Source organism: Bombus affinis, chromosome 5 (genome assembly GCF_024516045.1).
Source record: "Bombus affinis isolate iyBomAffi1 chromosome 5, iyBomAffi1.2, whole genome shotgun sequence".
NCBI classification, from domain to species: Eukaryota; Metazoa; Arthropoda; class Insecta; order Hymenoptera; family Apidae; genus Bombus; species Bombus affinis.
In genome coordinates, this window is record NC_066348.1 from 6,652,794 (window position 1) to 6,672,575 (window position 19,782).

At 35.5% G+C, this 19,782-nt stretch overlaps 1 protein-coding gene and 1 long non-coding RNA gene across 7 annotated transcripts in view; one reads left to right on the forward strand and one right to left on the reverse strand.

Annotated features, from left to right (window-relative positions):
* Nucleotides 1-19,782, reverse strand: part of LOC126916660 (ras-related protein Rab-37-like) — a 172,181-nt gene that overhangs the window by 151,926 nt on the left and 473 nt on the right. The gene's annotated exons all lie outside the window — the stretch shown is intronic.
* Nucleotides 2,906-11,620, forward strand: LOC126916665 (uncharacterized). 6 transcript variants are annotated; one of them, XR_007710691.1, is made up of 7 exons: nucleotides 2,906-6,199; nucleotides 6,287-6,614; nucleotides 6,694-6,896; nucleotides 7,292-7,419; nucleotides 8,282-8,460; nucleotides 8,563-8,684; nucleotides 8,763-11,620. It is a non-coding gene; the product is annotated as an uncharacterized LOC126916665 (long non-coding RNA). The 6 variants fall into 6 exon arrangements; XR_007710686.1 differs by having other exon boundaries at nucleotides 8,563-11,620; XR_007710688.1 differs by having other exon boundaries at nucleotides 7,292-7,395; nucleotides 8,266-8,460; nucleotides 8,563-11,620.

Here is a 19,782-nt window from a genome sequence, read left to right on the forward strand (position 1 = left end):
ATTATTAAATAATAGTTATTTATTCAAAAATTGGTTAAGATAATATAATCTCGTGTGGAATGATTTTGAGTTTCAGGTGATGATGAAAAGTATAATGATTGAATGAAGAGTGAAAGTGAATTTAGGTATAATTGAAACAAATCATGTATATTGTATATACTACCTATGTATATATATTCTTTTAGTGAACAAACAAATAAAACATTTAATAACCTTGCTAATTCTGCATCTGAATTTTTTAAAATACAAATTAGAAACTCGCAGATTCGAGATCGAATGAGGATTTTCAAATCTACAACTCAAATTTTAAATTCAAACTTGGACTGCCAAATTCACAATTTATATTCAAGTAGTCAAATTCACAATTCAAATTTTGTAATTCAAATTTAGACTGTCAAATTCACAATTTAAGTTCAGATAAGCAAATTCACAATTCAAATTTTTAAATTCAAACTTAGAGTGCCAAATTCACAATTTAAATTCAAATAGTCAAATTCACAGTTCAAACCATTAATTCAAATTCAAGACTGTCAAATTCGCAATTCAAATTTTTAAATTCAAACTTAGACTGCCAAATTCGCAATTTAAATTCAAATAGTCAAATTCATAATTCAAATCTTTTTATTCAAATTCAAACTGTCAAATTCACAATTTAAGTTCAGATAGCCAATTTCACAATTCAAATTCAAATAGTCAAAATCACAGTTCAAGTCTATTAATTCAAATTCAGACTGTCAAATTCGCAATATAAATTTTTAAATTCAAACTTAAACTAGAAAATTCACAATTTAAATTCAAATAGCGAAATTCATAATTCAACTTTTTAAATTTCAAATTCAAACTATATGAAATCGAATCTCAGTCTTATTCCCAAATTCATCCTCAAATCTTTTCATCCTTCAATGCATTAAATTCCTCAACAGCCAAATTACCTCACCATTACAATATCGTAGTATTCACCCTTCGAAGCCAATTCTCTCAACTTCTTTTACACGCATCACAAGACACCCCATCTTTCAAGATCTAATACTGTAACTTCTCGCAGCCACCCTATAGCAACAATTCAAACCAACCTAACCTTTCGTCAAAACCACCTCTTCTCGTGTTCGCAAGCAGAGCCCTCGCTTTCCGCCGCGAGATTTACTTCAACCCCCTCGAATAATTTCTCCCTGTCGATAAAATCGCAGCTCCACATTCCCAAAATTACAGTAATTTCATCCCCTGAATCATCACCGATTCGTTTCGAATCGTATTTTTCTATCGCTCGAACGTTTATCGTTTCGATCACATACGATAATCATATTTTTCGTTTCAAATGCTTACTGATACCAAAAAATAGATCAGGCCACGGATATTTATCAATTTATAGGAAATTGAAGAATACGAAAATACACATAATAGGTAAGCACATATAAAATATTTGAAATATAACATACTCGTTACAATATTTAATAAGAGAATCGAATCTCTACTTAGGTTCTATCGCTCTAATCGTATTCGCATGTGTAATTTTCTCGAAAAGTTAAAAGCCCCTTTCTCAGCTAAAACTAAAGCGAAATTCCGATAAAATAATTAAGAACCGCGGCAGTGTTAAATTCCAACGAATCCACATCGTCCGTGTTCCACCGATAACTCAATAGTCAAATTATCAAGATATTCGAACAATTCAAAATCCTATCTAGCTATGTTCACGAAGAATATAAAATTCCATACGCATGCGCACTTTACCTACGAAAATACGATATAATTGTAACTATGTGTAAACATAGAATAAATACAAATAAGACAAGTAACGCAAAATCAAGGAGTGAAAGGGTTAAACGATCACTGCTGTACCAACCCTGTATCGCAATGCTCCCAGAGAACCTAACCTAACTTGAACCTAACTTGATCCAAGGGTGAACGTGTTCGAAAAGGGGTGGCTGGTCGCGCGCGCGAACTGATTTGCGCGGAACGCGTGCGTGCAAAGCATCCAGCCGAGCTTCGAAAGCTCGCCGCAGGATGGCGACGCTTCTTGAGGAAACGGACGATGTTCGACCCCTGCGACAGCCAAGGGCGAATCGGCCAATCGGGGAAGCAGCCAGAACGCAGTTTCAGCAATTCGATGCGTGTCGACCGCCATTTTCGGCCGGCCCTCTATTGCTCGCTTCACTGTCCGCGGATGATTAATGACCCAAACCTTGCCTGCCTTTGATCACTCTTCGTCGCGAGATCGCGAGACGATCGTTGTAGGGGGTTGATGAAGGGAGCAGTAAAGAGTGGTTCGTCCGAGATGGGAGACTTTTTGGGGGAGATTCATTGATTGTTGGCGCGGTTCGTTTCGGGGATACGATGTGGGTAGTCGATGTAGGTTCTGTGGTTCTGGGGCTTGGCTCGTTGATGACGTTTCAATGGGTGGTTTTGGTAAGATCGTTTTAGAAATAAGATGTGTGTGCTTAATATTTTTCACGCCAGACGAGACTCGCCGTTTTTCATTTTTCCAACGTTGAGAATGACCGAGCGTTATTGTATGATTGCATTGTTATTGTGTCCATTGTTTGTCGTGAAAATTAAGGGTAAAATGTTTGTAATATATTTATACCCCGACAAACATATTTACATTGTTTTCTTGCATATGTCATGTACACTCCATCCGTAGGTCATCGGATACTTGCTTGTTTTCCGTATTGATACCTTATCGTTTTATTTGCCATTTTATTGTTTATGTTACTCAGGCGAATTATAATGTGCACGATTTTATACTATGAAGTAATCTGTATCGTGAAATAAGGTTGATATTAACATCAAATATTGAAATTACGCAATGTCAAAAGTACGTAATTCTAATAATTATTCCAATTAAAGTAGACAAGTCTCGGAGATTTATGGACGGGAATACACATATTTTGCAGAAATGTGGGAAGACTGAGACCCGATCAATTTCACAGTATACCGTCAACAATATGTTAAAAAGGTACATGATCTGACGTAGATTCTATAGATTCTTTGAATTATATTCATGGTTGGAATAGTTGTCAATGATTAGAAGAATTCGGTTTGAAAAATTGTGGTACGATATCCTTCGAAATTGTGCAGGTACCATTTTCCTTTTTCTAAGAAATTCGTTCAATAACTAGGTGAATTTTTCCAAGATAATATCTGGATGCTCGATATAGTGTAAGTTGTATGTTTTACCGTTTGAACACTTGTTTGTATATTCAGTTTAATAATCTCGTGGTTTACTACGATCAATTACCTTTCTCAATTGTTTATTGCCGACTAAATACATTTATTAGAAATGTAATTTGGAAATTTGATAAATGCCCTATCTTTCTGAATTCGAGAGAAAAAATTGACAATATTCGTAGACTCGGTTTAATTCATAGATAAGTAGAATTTAATTTGAACATGCGACTAGATATATTTTCGTAAAAAGAAGGAAGGAACTCATTGATAAAAGTAAATGAAAAATGAAAACCTTCAATTTTGTGTAATTGAATAATACGACATGAAAATAATAACATGCGATTATGGAAAGTATTTCCTTATGAAATAAAACTCTTCTGTTTAAAATCATCTTGCCTCATCAGTTTTACAGGCTCTGGAAATTGAAGTCTTCAAGCCATCGGATCATCTTTCCAATCATAGCCTGTCGTCGAGACAATCTTCCCCGAAATTCGTCTCGTCGAAAATTTCTGTTATACAATCTCACCATCCTGTTCGTTTCATTCGAAGCACACACCTCGTCGACACTTCCTCAATTTGCCTTTCACCGAACGCACCATCGCATCCACCTTTCATCGAAAAGTCGAATTACCGCGGAATCACCGGTATTACAGCACCTGTACGCAACATTTCGACAACGTTTTCGTCGTAAAATTTCCTCGAACACGCAACATTCCCCATCAATTTCTCCGCTCGTTCGACAAAAATTCTACAGTGTTAGGCAGTGTCCTTAAAATTTGTATATAATTAATCACTGGAAGAGCCTGATGCGGTGCAACGCGTAGCAGCTTAATATATTCGTCGTGCGCTTATGGTTAATTGATATGTTATACGATAAGCAACCTTACAAGAACCAGTGTAATTTAAAACATTTACTTCCTGAATCTGCAGCGTTCGAAGTTCAATGCTGTTACCTAAATGCTGAAATATAAAGAGCGTTTGCAATATTACCGATCAAAATGCAGAACAGCGATCAACAAGTGGAAATAGGCTTCACTTCCTGAATTTTTAAATAAAATAAATACGATCGACTTTTCGTATTCTACGATGCAAATCCTTCGCCAAGTCTGTGTTTCGCTCTGCGTTCAATATTTGTTTACAGCTTTATAGTAAAGGTGTGAATAACTAAAAAATAACTAAAATATTAGGTTATCCGAAAAGTGTCTTTCTTTTACAGATTATTCTTTTGCAACAATGCGTCTTTATACAAACATGAAACCTAATCTGTCGAACGTTGGGATCTTTACTTTGATAGAACAAAATGGAACATACGTAATTCGATAAAATAATATAGAACGGAAAATATTGTGCGTTCATTATTTCCTTGTAAAACGAAAGGAACTTTTCGGACGACCTAATATAAAGCTATAATAAAGTTTGCGGTAAAATTTTATATAACATTTTCTCTTATCCTCGTTTAAGATAGATTATGCAATTTGTGTAAAAATATTGAAAATATTCTGTATGTATGTGGACTGATACAATTATCTTCGTTCGCGTAAACGAAAACGACAGAGGAAGATAAAGATAAAGATAATATATTACATGAAATTCCGTAAAAGTTAAATTATAGCGATAATTGGAATTTATGTACACATTTCTTTAGATACCGAGAAACGAATGGAGGCCGAATTCGCATTCGACAAAACATGAATCGCCAGCAAATCAGCTTTGCAGTTGCGCTAATCCGTTCCCTTAATCACGCGACGATTCAGCTGCAACGAACAATCAGCGATATCAGCGCTGCGTCATTATCATCAGCGATAACACGCCGCTTTATACATCCACTCGATGTTTTTAACTAACGCTCTTTTAGACCCAGCGAATAGAACCTTCCGAATCTATGAAAACTACTAAATCGCAGTATAACGCCGTAAAAGTATTGCAAAATCATCATCAACGGAACAACTGGATATTTAAAAATTCTACGTTTCTTTGTGAATATCTCGAGTCATACGTCCCAGTCACGCCGAATAAACTCCTCGAATTATCAAAGTAAATCTTCGCAAACCTCTTCTCTGTTCTTCTCATCAAAAATATTAAATCGTAATGAAAACTAAACCACTAAAGAGTCATCGTCTCAGAAGCTAAACGATACTCAAGAAGTTTCCGACATTCCCTACAAATATCCACGCCGAACTCGCAACTGCAAACTCGATCCTTCCGAATTCACCAAAGGCTCAATATCTGAACAAAAGTCGAAAGAATTGACAAAAATATCCAAAAAGATCCAAATTCCCATTCACATTAGGTGAACTTAAACCTAATTCGAACTAACAGTTTTCATAAGTAAGTAAATAGATTATTCGTCGGTGACATTATCAATCGGACACGACATTGCTAGACAATGTGCGATAGAGAGCTGAAAATATGATCGTCGAAATAAACGCGGGGCTGATTGGTTGTTTCTGTTAGGTCCAACGCAATCATAAAGATAAGCATGCATATTAGCCAAAAATGTGACGTATACAAACAAAGCTATATAGGAATGCAGTACTTTCAGTGCCATTGTGCTGTCCCGCTAATTATTTTTCCAGCTGTGTTAGTACATACATCCATAGCTTTTTCACGGACAACGTATGCCGATTGGCTGTGGACAATTGTCTGTCGGTATGAACTAAGCTTCAGCGAACCCAGCAAAAGCTCGACTCGATCTGCCGACCACAATCTCTCGACTCTCCACAACCCATAACAATTGCCGGGTATGCGATCCTGTTTCCACGGCGGCAGCGGGCGACGACGGCGTCTGCGTGGCGTCAGCTGGGCGTGCCATCTTGCACGTCTGCGTCCGTCTGCCCATGGTATCAGGGTGCCACGCTAGCTAAGAAGCTACTTAACTCCCTCTAACGAACCAAGAGACAAGCCAACAAAACCCGATAAGTAACAGGAGTTTCGCAGTTGGATGAACACAGGCCGAACATTCACGACCGAAGAAGCCAAACAAGGAACGTGAAACGACGAAGGAGGTGTTCTCTGTTCAGGAACAAGAAAGGAGGTATGCTGGAACGTCCAATAAAGATGAAGATATTAAGCAGAGAGAGAAAGGTCAGTCTCTCGTTCTCCTAATCACGAATATTCACAGGCGACGAACGAAGGGGTAAGCGGACAGAGAATGAGTCGAGGGGAGTGATGATTTGGTGGAACCAAACCGGTGCTGCCAGTGCTGTCGCAACGAGGAGAGTGTCACGCTCTCTCTGCTGTGCGTGGAAGAAACGAGGAGAGGGTCGCGCTTCGAGCAAGGCGACAGGAACGCCAGGAAGTAACACGCTTGCTATTGTGAGCAACCAGTACCACTTTGGCGGCTCTTTTTGCCTTGATGCTGGGATTATTAGGAGAAACGCGAGTCTGTCTCGTTGTTCGGCAATAGGAGGTGGCGTTGGAGAGTCTGGATCGAAGCGAAGGTGGTGGAGGTTAGTGTAGTTGCAAGGATGAGGATCATATTGAGTTGAAGTTGTGATGGTAATCTTTTAAATGTGTTGGTTTTTGCAGGATTAAAAGTATACTGGGAAGACTGGAAAGGGATTTTCTGAGAGGTTTTCGGCAAGTTTTACAATTACATTTCGATTACTATAAACGAACAGCATACAGGATATTGTGATTCAAAATTACTACAGATTATCTCCTTTGGACCTTCAAATATCAATATTTCCATATGAACATCTCTCGTGAACTCACATGAAAATTATGATATCGTAAGTAGGTAGTGGTAAATTCCACGATAAATTTAAAAAGAAATAACATTTGCATTAAGTATCTTTCTTTCACTTTTCCATTTATGAAATTGATCAGTCATAACTTCTGACTAATTCTTATACCGTTTACCAGATTTATTTAGACGTACCGAACTTATATTCGTCTAACAATCTATTTTTTTTTCTGGCATTTCACTGAAATCTGGAATTTTATAAGGATATATTTTAGACTTCTATCTATGTTAAAATATCTTAGAGAAAATATGTATATTGTTCGATGGACACGAGTTTACACGTTCCGCTCGTTCGTCCAAAACTGCATTAAACGCGGCTGGTGGAATGTGGGTCGATGCAACGTTATAAAAGCGAGTACATCGCGTTGTTTGCTGTTGCAGGAAGAGGTTTTATGAAATTGCGCTGACCCAGTTTCCCTTGCTTTCCTTGTACACGATTGGATTGAATGGCGTCTCGTGGATTGATCCTAGTTTAATGGGGACAGGTACTATCGTCGCAAGAATCTATGGTTTGTCTTTCACTCCTTCAGATATTCTAATTTTATCTCACCTTATTATCGATAATTGACGATGAAGAAAACGATAATTCTAAGGATTCCAACTTCAATGCTACTGTTAGGTTCGTGACATGAAACGGAGAAAGTTTGTGTTTCAAATAAGATGGAACTTATTACGCTCCATCATTCAGTTATTTAAGAAGAACCGATAGTTTGTGAACTGAAAATAAGTTCCTTGGAAATATTTCCTTCGTGTATCACACACAATTAAACATTTTCGAAATTAAGAAGCCAAATTAGACGATTCCACTTTTTGAAAAATCCTTAGTTTTATCTGTTACCAATCATGTTTGAACATAAAGTTGTTATATTACGTTCTCCTATATGAAAACACTGGAAACAACAAACTTGACAAATAACTTGAAACGACACTACATGAAACAACAAAGTAAAAACACTTCATTATGTTCAATTAACAGCACAATCGATTCTTGTTATTCGATATTTTTATTTTAATTATAATTATAAGAATTATTATATTTTAATTATAAGAATTATAGATATCAGCAATGATCATTTTCCACCACTTCTAAACGTAAAACTATTATGCTACACCTTTTCCGTCTAAAACACAGCTCTTAAAAATCGAAGCTAAAAAGAATTAAATTAAAGGAAAATCTTGCAGCTATTTTGCTTGTATACGTCTGTTAATTGTTGTTAATTAAATAATACCAAGCTTCACTCATTATTTTCAAAAATTTTGCACTTTTTTCACTATGATAATTGAACATTCATAGTTTTTCACAATCTAACATTTCTGACACATTAAGATGAATCCATGGAATGTTTCTTTACCAGGATAAATTATTTTCAGCGTGGCATTTGGGAAACGTGTGCCTCTGGACGCTTGGAACAGGTACCATACCTGTAGTATAGTTGTCATACTTCTTTAACGAAAAGATAGTCAAAAAACTTGTTAACCAAAAGCCAATAACATTTTACTTGGCTGACTTATTTGAATTAGTAAACTCAGTTTCGATGGGAAAATCAAAGGTATATTCTTTTATTTATTTTAACCGAAGAAAAGAAACATTTCATGTACATATGCATATTCATACGACCTAATGCTTACATATCTACTTTTCCGTTGATCAGTGGAAAATCGTGGCTAGGCGAAACTAAAAACGTAGCCGGTTCCATCGGAGACAGTGGCACGGTGTGTCAGTGACCCTGCGGTCGAGGCTGCTGCAGCAGGAAAACGCGAAACCGCCGCGCGGGTAGATATCGATTTGTCTGTGTTCGCTAGGAAAAAAGTTGGCCGGCCTTCTGACGTTCGCCGCTGATATTGCCCGCAGTTCACGCTGACGTGCCATTTACTCACTCGAACGACCTCCTCACGGCCGTTCGTTCTACCTCCTGCCGTTCCACCTCCTCATCAGCGTTCCACTATCGTTCGTTTTATCGAGGAAGCTCAGGATGAAAGATAATATCGAGACTGATTAAATATAGCAGAACGTTCCAGCAAGATTTTTGTCCTTTTAATGGGAATACAGGAATACGAGAAGAGAAATATTGGAATCTTCTGACTTAAGACGAAACTTAACTCTTTGGCGCATGCATGAGTATGATCTTTGTTTGAGAGAACAACGCTTGGATAGGAAAGGAAAAGGCGTAACTACAAGAATGTCTTCTTTTCTTAAACGCGGACAAAAATTGCCCATTGTGCGATAATTACGCTGATACATTGGAGTATGGCAATGACGTAATAATTGTAAATGCAATTCTCAAGAGTCCCACCATTTGTAAACACAAGATCGAAAAATAGTGAAGTCTCGTCTCCATCGAAGTAAAACGAGCAACCTGTTTGTTGCCTTTTCTACGACATTTCCAACAAGTTAGAAAAATTTACCAAATGTCCAGCTGGACGAATTGTAAAGTACAAATTAAATAAATAAAAAAAGGATTTCCAACAAACAGCAGCTTATAGAAACATTTTGTCCACACTGAAACAATGTAATCTGCAGCTGGATTCGCACTGAAGCGACAAGCGAGGAATTTTTTGTCGCTTTCTGTTGTTACGTGTTTCAGAACATTTCCAACGAACAGTAACTTACAGAAATAATTTCTGTACACTGGTGCAAGTTTTCAATAAACATGGAACAGCAAGAAGTTGCTTGATGTTGTTTCAATGAAAACGAGGCTTAACACGTTTGCTACCAACGATATGTATGTATGTATTTTTAATGCTTCGAAATTAGCGTAGATTTAATTTTAGTCACTTGGATTCAATCGATTTGAAGTCATCGCCAATGAGAACAAGCGTATGCTGAAACTTGGAAAGATATTTCAAGCCAAATAGCAAGTTTACACCGATAAAATGATTGTAATTTTAACTTGCTTGAATGTAAATAACAAAACGACCAGATAGTAGATTGAATTGTAGTAGATTAAGTTATCTGAATGAAGCTTTAGTCCACGCAATACAAATTGGCATTTAGTACTACAAAAAGTGTTGACCTTGAAGCAGATTCTTTTTTTATCAAGTTCTACATTTCATTTTTAAAGTATCGAATTTCTTTAGTCACATGCCAGTACTATCAAATGACATGAAATTTAATAAGCTTGGACCAAATTAATTAATACCTGTGTAGATGCTATAACAAATACAATGATGTGCCAAGACCTTTTCCAGCCACTGTATATTTATAATATCGATATGATCTGTCTATAAAATCCTAAACCTTTCCCAACATTTTTTATAATTTCACCTGCTAAACTATTCACAAAACCGTTCCCCATAACAACCACCTATCAACCATCACCAAAATCATCTCCAAATTCTCCCAAGAAAATGACATAAAATACATTCTAAAGTCATTACATGTTTATGTTCTACAATCTACTCACAAAATTATAAACCTTCTTCTACCACTCTTCCATATAACTTCGTCTTATAAACCACTCACAAATCCCTCCTCCATAACAACTACTATCAAGCATAATCAAAATCGTCCCTAAATTCTCCTAAGCTAATTAACAACAACAAGGTCTTCTCCCATTCACCTGACCATGCGGCACGTGGCACCCTGGGCGCAGGCTAGCAAAAACAGTTCCACCCTTTGCCTGGCTCTTTTCCGCTGGAAACCGTTCTCCCCCTTTTGTGTTTCCGGCATGTCCCATAAATCACCCGGGAGCCGCGGTGTAGCGAGTTGTGGGCGGCCAGGATAGGAGGAAGGGTTTCTCTGTCGGAAAGAGCATGCGGTTGGAGTGGGACCACGTGTGGGACGGCACCATAGTACCTGAGAAGGTAGTACGGGGGCCAACAGTTAGCGCCAGACGGTCAAAAACTCGCTGGACCGGCTGCCACCGAGGGCTCTTTTTACCTTTTTTTCCCTCTTTCCTTTTTTGTTGTTCTTTTTTCTTTTTTAGTTCTTTCGCAACGCTCTCGCGTCCACCTCTCATTCATTTCGACCCTTTCGACCAAGCAGCCGTGGGACGCTTGTGGGCGCTGCGATTTTGTATGTAAATATACGAACACTTGGTACTTTGTTTCATAGACCTGGTTGAAATTTTGGCAGATAGTTTTTAGAAATAACGGTACTTTTTATTTTATGTCGATTACAGGTTAAACGTATCGACAACAAAATTATAAGAATGGTCAGAGTGATGCATTTGTGACTTTTTGTACAAATTCGATAGACTCGGAACGCACTTTAGCGGATGCGAATGACTTAACATGATTTTGTAAAGTATGAGAATAAAAGCTTATTTTTCTCCTGGTGTTATGTAGATGTTCGCTTCCATTCTGATTTCTTTGGTAAAGCTTCGATTTATATATTACACGGCGGTAACTTCCAAATTAATTACATTTTTGCATACTATTTGTTAGTTGAAAAGAAATACTTTCAAGAGGACGATTATAACACAAACATGACTTTAATTTAAAAAATTCTGTCATTACGCATTTTGCATCAGTTTCATTCTTCTAAAAGTAGTCGCTACAATTAGTTTTCTAAATTGACGGTAATGTGATTACGTACGTAATCCGCATGTCTAGGATGAAGTATAAATTTGATGTAGTAAATAATTAGTTTTTAGAAAATTCCATCTTAGAGGTGCTATCCTCAGATCATGTTCAATTTAATGATATTTCTTTTTCTCCTAAATGTTTTTAAATATCTATTCAAATAGATATAGGAAATGGTAATTAATATATTATGTTTTCTTGTTTCAACCTTATAAAACATTTCTTTTTCTTAAATTTGGTAGTTATTTTCATAATCAAGATATTAATTTTTCAAACTGTCTATGTGACTCAGACTTAACTCAAATATATGATTATATAGGTACCATAAGTATGATATCTATATGTATATTATAGGTAATTGAATGTAAGCCAAGTCCATTTCTTGACCGCGAGGTCAAAAAGTACAAACTAATAAATACATATATAAATATAATATCGAATAATAGATATATATTATCCACTACATAGAGCCTGATAATTTGAATGGAACATTCAAATATTTTAAGGTGAACATTTCATAATACGAATAATTTTCACTAAATATATACTTCCTTCGGATATACCTAATAATTATCGAAGAATAAATTATGTCAATATAGAGCCTAATTAATGGAATAAAGCACTCAAATATTTTAAGATAAAAATCTCATAATACGAACAACTTTCGCTAAGTATCTACTTCCTTTAGATATAATAATTATCGAAGAATGAATTATGACCATATAGAGCCTGATGATTGCAATGAAACACTCAAATACTTTAAGATAAACATTTCATAACACGAATAATAATATTTCCATCGACGAATTTAGACGATCTCAAATTAATATCTAATTGTAACTTAAATTTCCCTCAAATTTCATTTCAATCTAAAAAAATCAACGAAACTCAACACCAGTCCGAATTTGAACCGAACAATCACCATTTAAAAAGAGAAATCTAGACACCCTAATGAAGATCCCGTAGGAAGCGGTTCCTCCGCGTTTCCATCATTCCCGTTTGTGCCGGCATCGAGTCGGCACGATTGAGATTTCTGCAAGCAGGTGGTCCCCCGTAATAAATCGTATTGTAAGCGATCCCCTCGGCTAGCCACCTGCGAATCGATATCTCGACCGGTCGGTCCAAGGCGGCTCACATGCAAATTCGCGGCTATCATGGGAGGAAAGGTTCTCTTCCTGTCGCTTCGCCTTCTCACCGTCCTTCCTGTTCTCTCGCGACCTCCTTTTTCGCCTGACAAACTCCTTCGCGCACCTGGAACGATAGATCGTTCCAATCGTTGATCGACAACTCGCGAAGAACATTCTCATTCGCGTGTTTTCGTAGCAAATTTGTTTTTCGAGCAAAATTTAAATATAGTTGAGTTAACGAGTATCTATTAAGGTTAGATCTGAAAATTTAATGTTCAACATCGAGGTGATCCAGGAACATTGCTTTCTTGTGATGGAAGTTCATTTATAGTTCACGTTATTTCATTACTCTCATTACTATGAAGAGACAGATGTATCTTGAAAGAGTGTGATTGAGTATTTGATTGAGAATTTGGCTAGAAGTTTCGTAAATTCTGATTTGATTTCATCCGTACTATAAGGTGATATTCGTGCAACGTTAGATAGACGTAGTTAACACGTCAAGCGCCAAGCCTGTTTTGTCTTCCTTTCCGTTTAGCTCGGGATATTCGATTTCATCGATCTGTTGGCGGTCAGAGATCTGTGCAAGGTTGCGTGTATATCTTCGGATATATTTCTTCTATGAATTTATCGCAATCTGTACTCTGCATTCTGTTAGAAATGCTTTCTCTTCGGTTAATTGTCTGTGGTTCGTGTCCCAGTGCAATTTATACGAAAATATAAGTTTTTAACTGTATGCCAACAGTGACTAACGCGGCCTGAACGAAGAGTATACCGTCAGTCACCGGCTACTGACATGGCGCTTAACGTTCAATGAATTGTTTAAACAATAAAGTGGCAAAGCTTTCTTTTTTATATAACCTTTTTGGTCGATGGAGGATACTTTAGATTGTAATTCCATTGCTATTCGCCAAAAGAAATCTGCAATCATTTTCTTCCAACACAAACACGCACTGTAGTTTTTGTTAAAATAATATCGCTGTGTAAAAATATATTTTTATCAATTTAACATTTCACATTTTCATTCTTCTATTTTACAAAAGTTGTTCACACGACTACGATCTCACCACGGCCTCATGATACGTTAACAAACCAGATGGGAAAAAAGGTATTCGCAGAAACGTGAATGCAATAGCTGCCAATGAATACGCCAAAATTAAAGGCACGTACAATAGTAGTGCCGCTCGTCCCGTTTCGATTCGATTCTCTTTGACGTTGTTCCACTTGTTGATATTAAGCTCTGTGCATACTTGGATTGATATGACCATATAACGATGTTTATTTGTCGCACTGTCATATTTTACTTGTTCCTTTACATCCTCTTATATGGAATATTACTTAACATTTCTTTAAATATCATCTTTAGGATATATAGTAAAGTATCTATACCTATCTATCCGATCAGGAAGATTTGTAAACTGTATAACATCTTTTTCTTCAAAATAAAACCTTTGATTTCAAGAAGTTTTATTTTGATTGTATCGATTGTATAGAAAAATGGCCGGAATAGGAAGGATTAAGAAAATCAAAGGATATTCAGAAAGTAAACGGTCGATGAATGGAACGAACACCCTATATGTATAGTAGTTTTAAACGCAGATAGCAATTTCTACCAATGTACATAATAATAATAATATCCTATAATAACGAATAATCTCTCAATTATATAATATTAATAATCGAGTAATATATATATATATAACAGCAAATCACCGGCGTATTATGTTATATAGTAAATTATATTGTAATAGAGATTACAGTATATTACCCATAATTTCAACACTAATTTCCTCACATAAGATGTACATAGTTATCCTAAATTGCGGTAATTGGTTACGTACAATGTAACCGCTAAATCGTTTAATTGTTTGTTACGAATATTTGCAATTGTCGTTTTACTATAAAATATCGTTTTAAAATCAGGATGCACGTTATGTATCGGAAGATACAATATATATTAATAGCGTGTACACATCATGTTGGTCAATTACATCCCACGGTGGCAAAGACGAAACGATGTCTTAACGCAGCAAGCGCATCGTTTCTGAATAGTTAATCGTAGGCATCAATCCGACCGGCTCTCCTCCAGTCGAGCATGCTCGATTAATTAGCAATAAACACGCCAGTACACGAGCTCGATCGCTCGATTACATATGCCAGCGGAAATTGATTTTCAACCATCGACCGATCAACTTTCAAACAGTTCAAGCTAATTTGTATGTTGTCCCAGGTAAATGACAATAATTGACGTTTAATAAGACTGAATTATTATAATAACGTACTATAATCTAAATTAAGCTAAAACGAGATGTTGTATGTTTCTTAGATATTATGCATACACGTAGATACAGGCTGTTACTAAACTGAAGTTAATTTCAATCTATTTATTTATTCAACAATTTTCTCTAACTTTATTACACTTTCGCTCCATTTTTGTGTATCATGTGTAGTTTAAATTTCATTGTTGACATTGAACTGTAGATTTTCACGTATTTGTAATAAATCTAAAGATGCAAAAATCCACAGAATGTTATATATGCTGAATATGTAAGATATTCAAAGCGGGACACGTGCTCGTTAGAATGAATTTTCGAATTTCGAATATTCGAAATTATTATTATTAGTACTAATTAATATTAATATTATTCCGTATATGAATTTGCACAGAAATCCACGGTCTATTAATTACAATGTAAGTTTCATACTTGCGTTTGCACACGCTAACATTGACAGAACTTCGCTTCAAATGAGTTTAATTTAATTTAAACTTAATTCCTTCTAACATTACGATAAAGGCAGAGAAAGTTTTGAACCTTATTTGTTAAAACCTGAATTCTAGTTTGTCGAATTACAATATCGAAATATAAACTATCGTCGATCAGTGCAAGGAAAAGAATTTCACGTATGAGCTGACGCAACAGGAGCTTCGTTGGTTTTGCTCGTCCCACGAGGCGTTAAAAGTCAAAGTCGCAGCCTGAAATATCGTTATTATGCTCGTAGCAGATATTACCGGGGCCGACTATTGATAGACCAGCCGCGAAAAGAATGCGCCTGTCGCGTTTAAAAATAACTCGTGACACGCGTTATCCGTGAACGCTATTTTAATCTCTTCGTTGCTTCTTTTGCTTGTTGTTCGAATCGTTGTTGATGTTGAATCACCGTGCTGGGATTGATTGGTTACGTTAAGGGAAATGATCGATACATATTGCGCAATTCTGTGTCCTGAGAAGTTGCGGCAGATGATGAAGCATCAAGGTTTTTTTAATTCTTCAAGGGTCACATTTTACAATATTTCACATTTTAATTCTTCCTCTCAGACGTCAGACTCATCAATTACGTCTTTCGTTCATCTGATAATTATACTTTAATATTTATTATACTTCAACTTTCATAAAGATGATTTTCCTCAATTTCCATATTATAGCAATTAATTCCTATTCAATTAAATCCTTTCGTCCTGATATTTTCTAAATCTTAATGTACCTACTACATACAACTCACGATATCGTTTAACGCAAGAAATACTAATTTCTGTCATTCGACTCAAAATAATCACGGAATACCTGAGCAAATGAAATTCTCAGTACTTTAGTACCCGAACATTTCTTTTCTGTATTAAACTTTAATATCTTAAGGGCCGTTAAATGATCTAATCGAGGTGCGAAAACGCGATTGGATGTTGACACATTGTCGCTCAAAAATATGTAGACTCTTGCACATAAAATCAATGCTTTCTCTTATACACGTTGATTCCAGATAAAAGATAGTAAACGTTGCTTTCGATTATTATTATAGCTTTCTGTGTGTTATTAGTACAAATCGACCGAAACTTTCGCAAGCATATTTATGAGCACAGCGCAAGTATGTAAGCTGGAAGTTGATGAGACGTGTGTATCGTGCGGCGACCGAAATAATTCTACGTCGCGATGGTTTCGGAGCATCGTCTCCGGCGACTGCTCAAATAATAAATTATTGAGCCGCATCGCATGCCACATCGTGGCCACGTCGATGCCTCTCCGGTGAAAATCGATTCATCGACTCGCCGTCCCGCCATTCAGAAGCTTATCCGACGTGAATCGCTGCGACGTGTAACGGACGTCGAAAAAAGTACGGGTTAGGTACATCCTCGATAACAGGACACACGGCCATGTGAAAGAACCTTTTTTCATGCCTTTGTTCGTTGCTTTTTTTCATAGGTATATGTCACGGTATTCCTGCTATTTTTCGATGCATACCTTTTACATTTTACTCGTAGGCATTCGATAAAAAATAGTGGAAAATATTTCGAATATTACTGTTCTCGTTCTTGTAATTCATATTAAACAAAATATGTTGTATTTTCCTGATCGTATTAGTGGATCGATTGGAAAGTTCTGTCATCACATCGTTTGTATATTTATAATTTTGTTTCAAGATTTTCACAAATGAAGATATACATATGTATGTTTGAAACGTCAAAACACATGCAATATTTAAGATAAGCTTTGAAATAGAACAATCTCTTCAATTTTTCAACAGATAATTTCTCCACCAATATGTTATACAACTCTTTTATACGTCATGTTTTGAGGATTGAAACATACATATGAATTAAAACTCGATTTATAGATGTCTGCGAGAAAGTAGAATATTTATATAAAATCATATAACTTAATCTAAAATAATATAAGTTACTTGCAATGTAACGATACCAATTGATCGTTTGTGGATATGCCTACTGATCGACAATTCATCAATAATACATTGATTTGTCGCAAGAATACCAACTTCTCGACGTTTCTACCGCCATTCAAGCCCGATAACATCGCATCGGATCTATTATAACATCGTTTAAAATCGTTAAACAATCCTACATAACAAGAGCAAAAAGTGCAGCTATTTCCACTCATTCACGTGACAATACAATACACATTGAACGCGTTAGATGGTCTCAATAGTATTGCGATCGTTTCTTCGCGGTGCCGCGAAATTATGCGCTCGATCATAGAATTATGGGATCCGACCGATCGATAAATCAATCCCATATGGGGAATGCACGTGGGCAACGGAGAACGAACGACCCTTCGCCGACTTTTGCGTTCAACTCGATCAGTTTTCACGCTCTACGAAAACATCGTTATCGTTTCTTTGTTCTCCTGCGTTTGTAACAATAAACACGTTACGTACAAGTAGATTACGGATTTTTATGTACTTACGTGCAATTTAATCATGCAAAAATGTATAGTATCGGGCAAAAATATATATAATATAGTCAAATATAGTATCTACTTGAGTAAATATTTAGTAGGTAGTACAATTTTCCATCTACGTCTCATTTCTTAATTTGTCTTCGTAAAGATATGTAAATAAGATGTAAAGATAAATAAATAAAACAGAGAATTTAAATGAAACCTTACGTGAAAATTAAAGTTTGATTCTATTAGAAAACAATAGTCGAGTAGAGCGAAGGTAATTTTGATTTTAATAGGTTGCATTTGAAGATTAGTTGAAACTAACAGCAAAGGGATTATTTTTACTTCAGTTTGAAAACTACTTTGAATTTGCATACCTTAAATTTGGCTTAAACTTTGAAAACGTGGGCTTAAAGCGAAAATATAGAATTGTTTAATATGAAATTGCAGAATATTTCCGAGAAAGCCGAAACTTTCTAATACAAGATTGCTAAAAAGAACTGGAATATTCTTGTCTTAGGCCGTCTTGAGAAAGCTACAACTTTCTTGTCCCAGGTTCTCTAAGAAAACTAGAATTCTGCGATCTAAAATGTAGAAGTCCAAGAAAACTGCATCTCTTGTATTATGTATGGCATGTATATATTCTCAGATTGTCTATGAATCTGATTTCCTAATAAGAGAACAATATCCTGTTATAAATTTTCAAAAATTCTATTTTCTAAAATTGTAGACACTCTAATCTTATATTCTCCAAAAATAATATCGGATACGCGTTTATTACTTTAAATTCATTCTGGAAGCAATCAACGCTGAGTTAATACCAGAAACTGATTATACTCGCTAAATTGATAACACAATTCTAATAATATTCTCTGCGACATTACATGATTTTAAGGAGGATTGTATATTTTTTAAATCCATGACAAATTATAAAGTATTCCATGGCAAAACTATAAAACGCCTTTGTGTAAAATTTCCATATACGAAATTTGATATAAAATTTTTTGTATTTTAATGTTAAATTAATTTCGAAAGAATATTCATATATTTTCTATATTCATGTATATTTTGTATTGCTCCACCCATATCGTATTTTTGTATATTCATTGTGTTGAAATCACCAATGGAATTCTATTTTTCCGGGATCGTTAAGTTCCCATTCTTCCAATATACGGACCGATAAAATGTTTCGTCCGTAGTATTTTCCATCTGTGATAAAAGAACCTCATGAATTGCGGTAGAATTTACGATTCAGTCTTCTTTTATTCGTTCGAATAAGCAGGAAATTACAGGGCCGATCGCAAAACACTGTGGCATTCAAAGCCTTTCGACCAATCGATAAATCAGTTCCATACGCGGAACGCGTGCGGTTAAAGGTGCATTTGCACTATGCGACAGGTACACGGGTAAATAGACTTGCCATATTAGCGCGTGAAACATCATACATGTGTGAAAAAACCAGTTTAATTGGAAGCTTTTAATTCAAGATATTAATTAAATTTTTCGACTATTTAGGATATCCTTAAATATATATATATATATATCAGAAGTTTATACTTCATAAATAATAAATACATACATTGTAACATGTACATATAAATAATGAATAATTGTAATGAAGAGTTATCCTCATTAATCAAGTTACTTCAAGTAATTTGAAAGCGTATACTAATATATTAACTTGAAATATCTTTTCACATTTCAAATAAAGTTGGTGGTCTCTTAATTATTTTTTAATTTGAAAGAAATAATGATTGTTAGCTGAAGTAATGTTATGTCTAATCCTATGATTACTGATATTGGTCTATTAATTGGTTCACTAACTTTATATATAGCAATCCATATTTTATTAGATATATACATATTATTAATATTATTTTTTGAAGCCAGATTATTTATATTCAAACAATTTCAATTCAGATAACCTATCTTTTTATGTATAAAAACTTGAAATCAAATTATATATCAAGTAACTTGACTAATGTAAGGTTTTAACCTATAATATCTACACTTAGATATAAATATTATATTGGCATTTTCCAGAAAAATA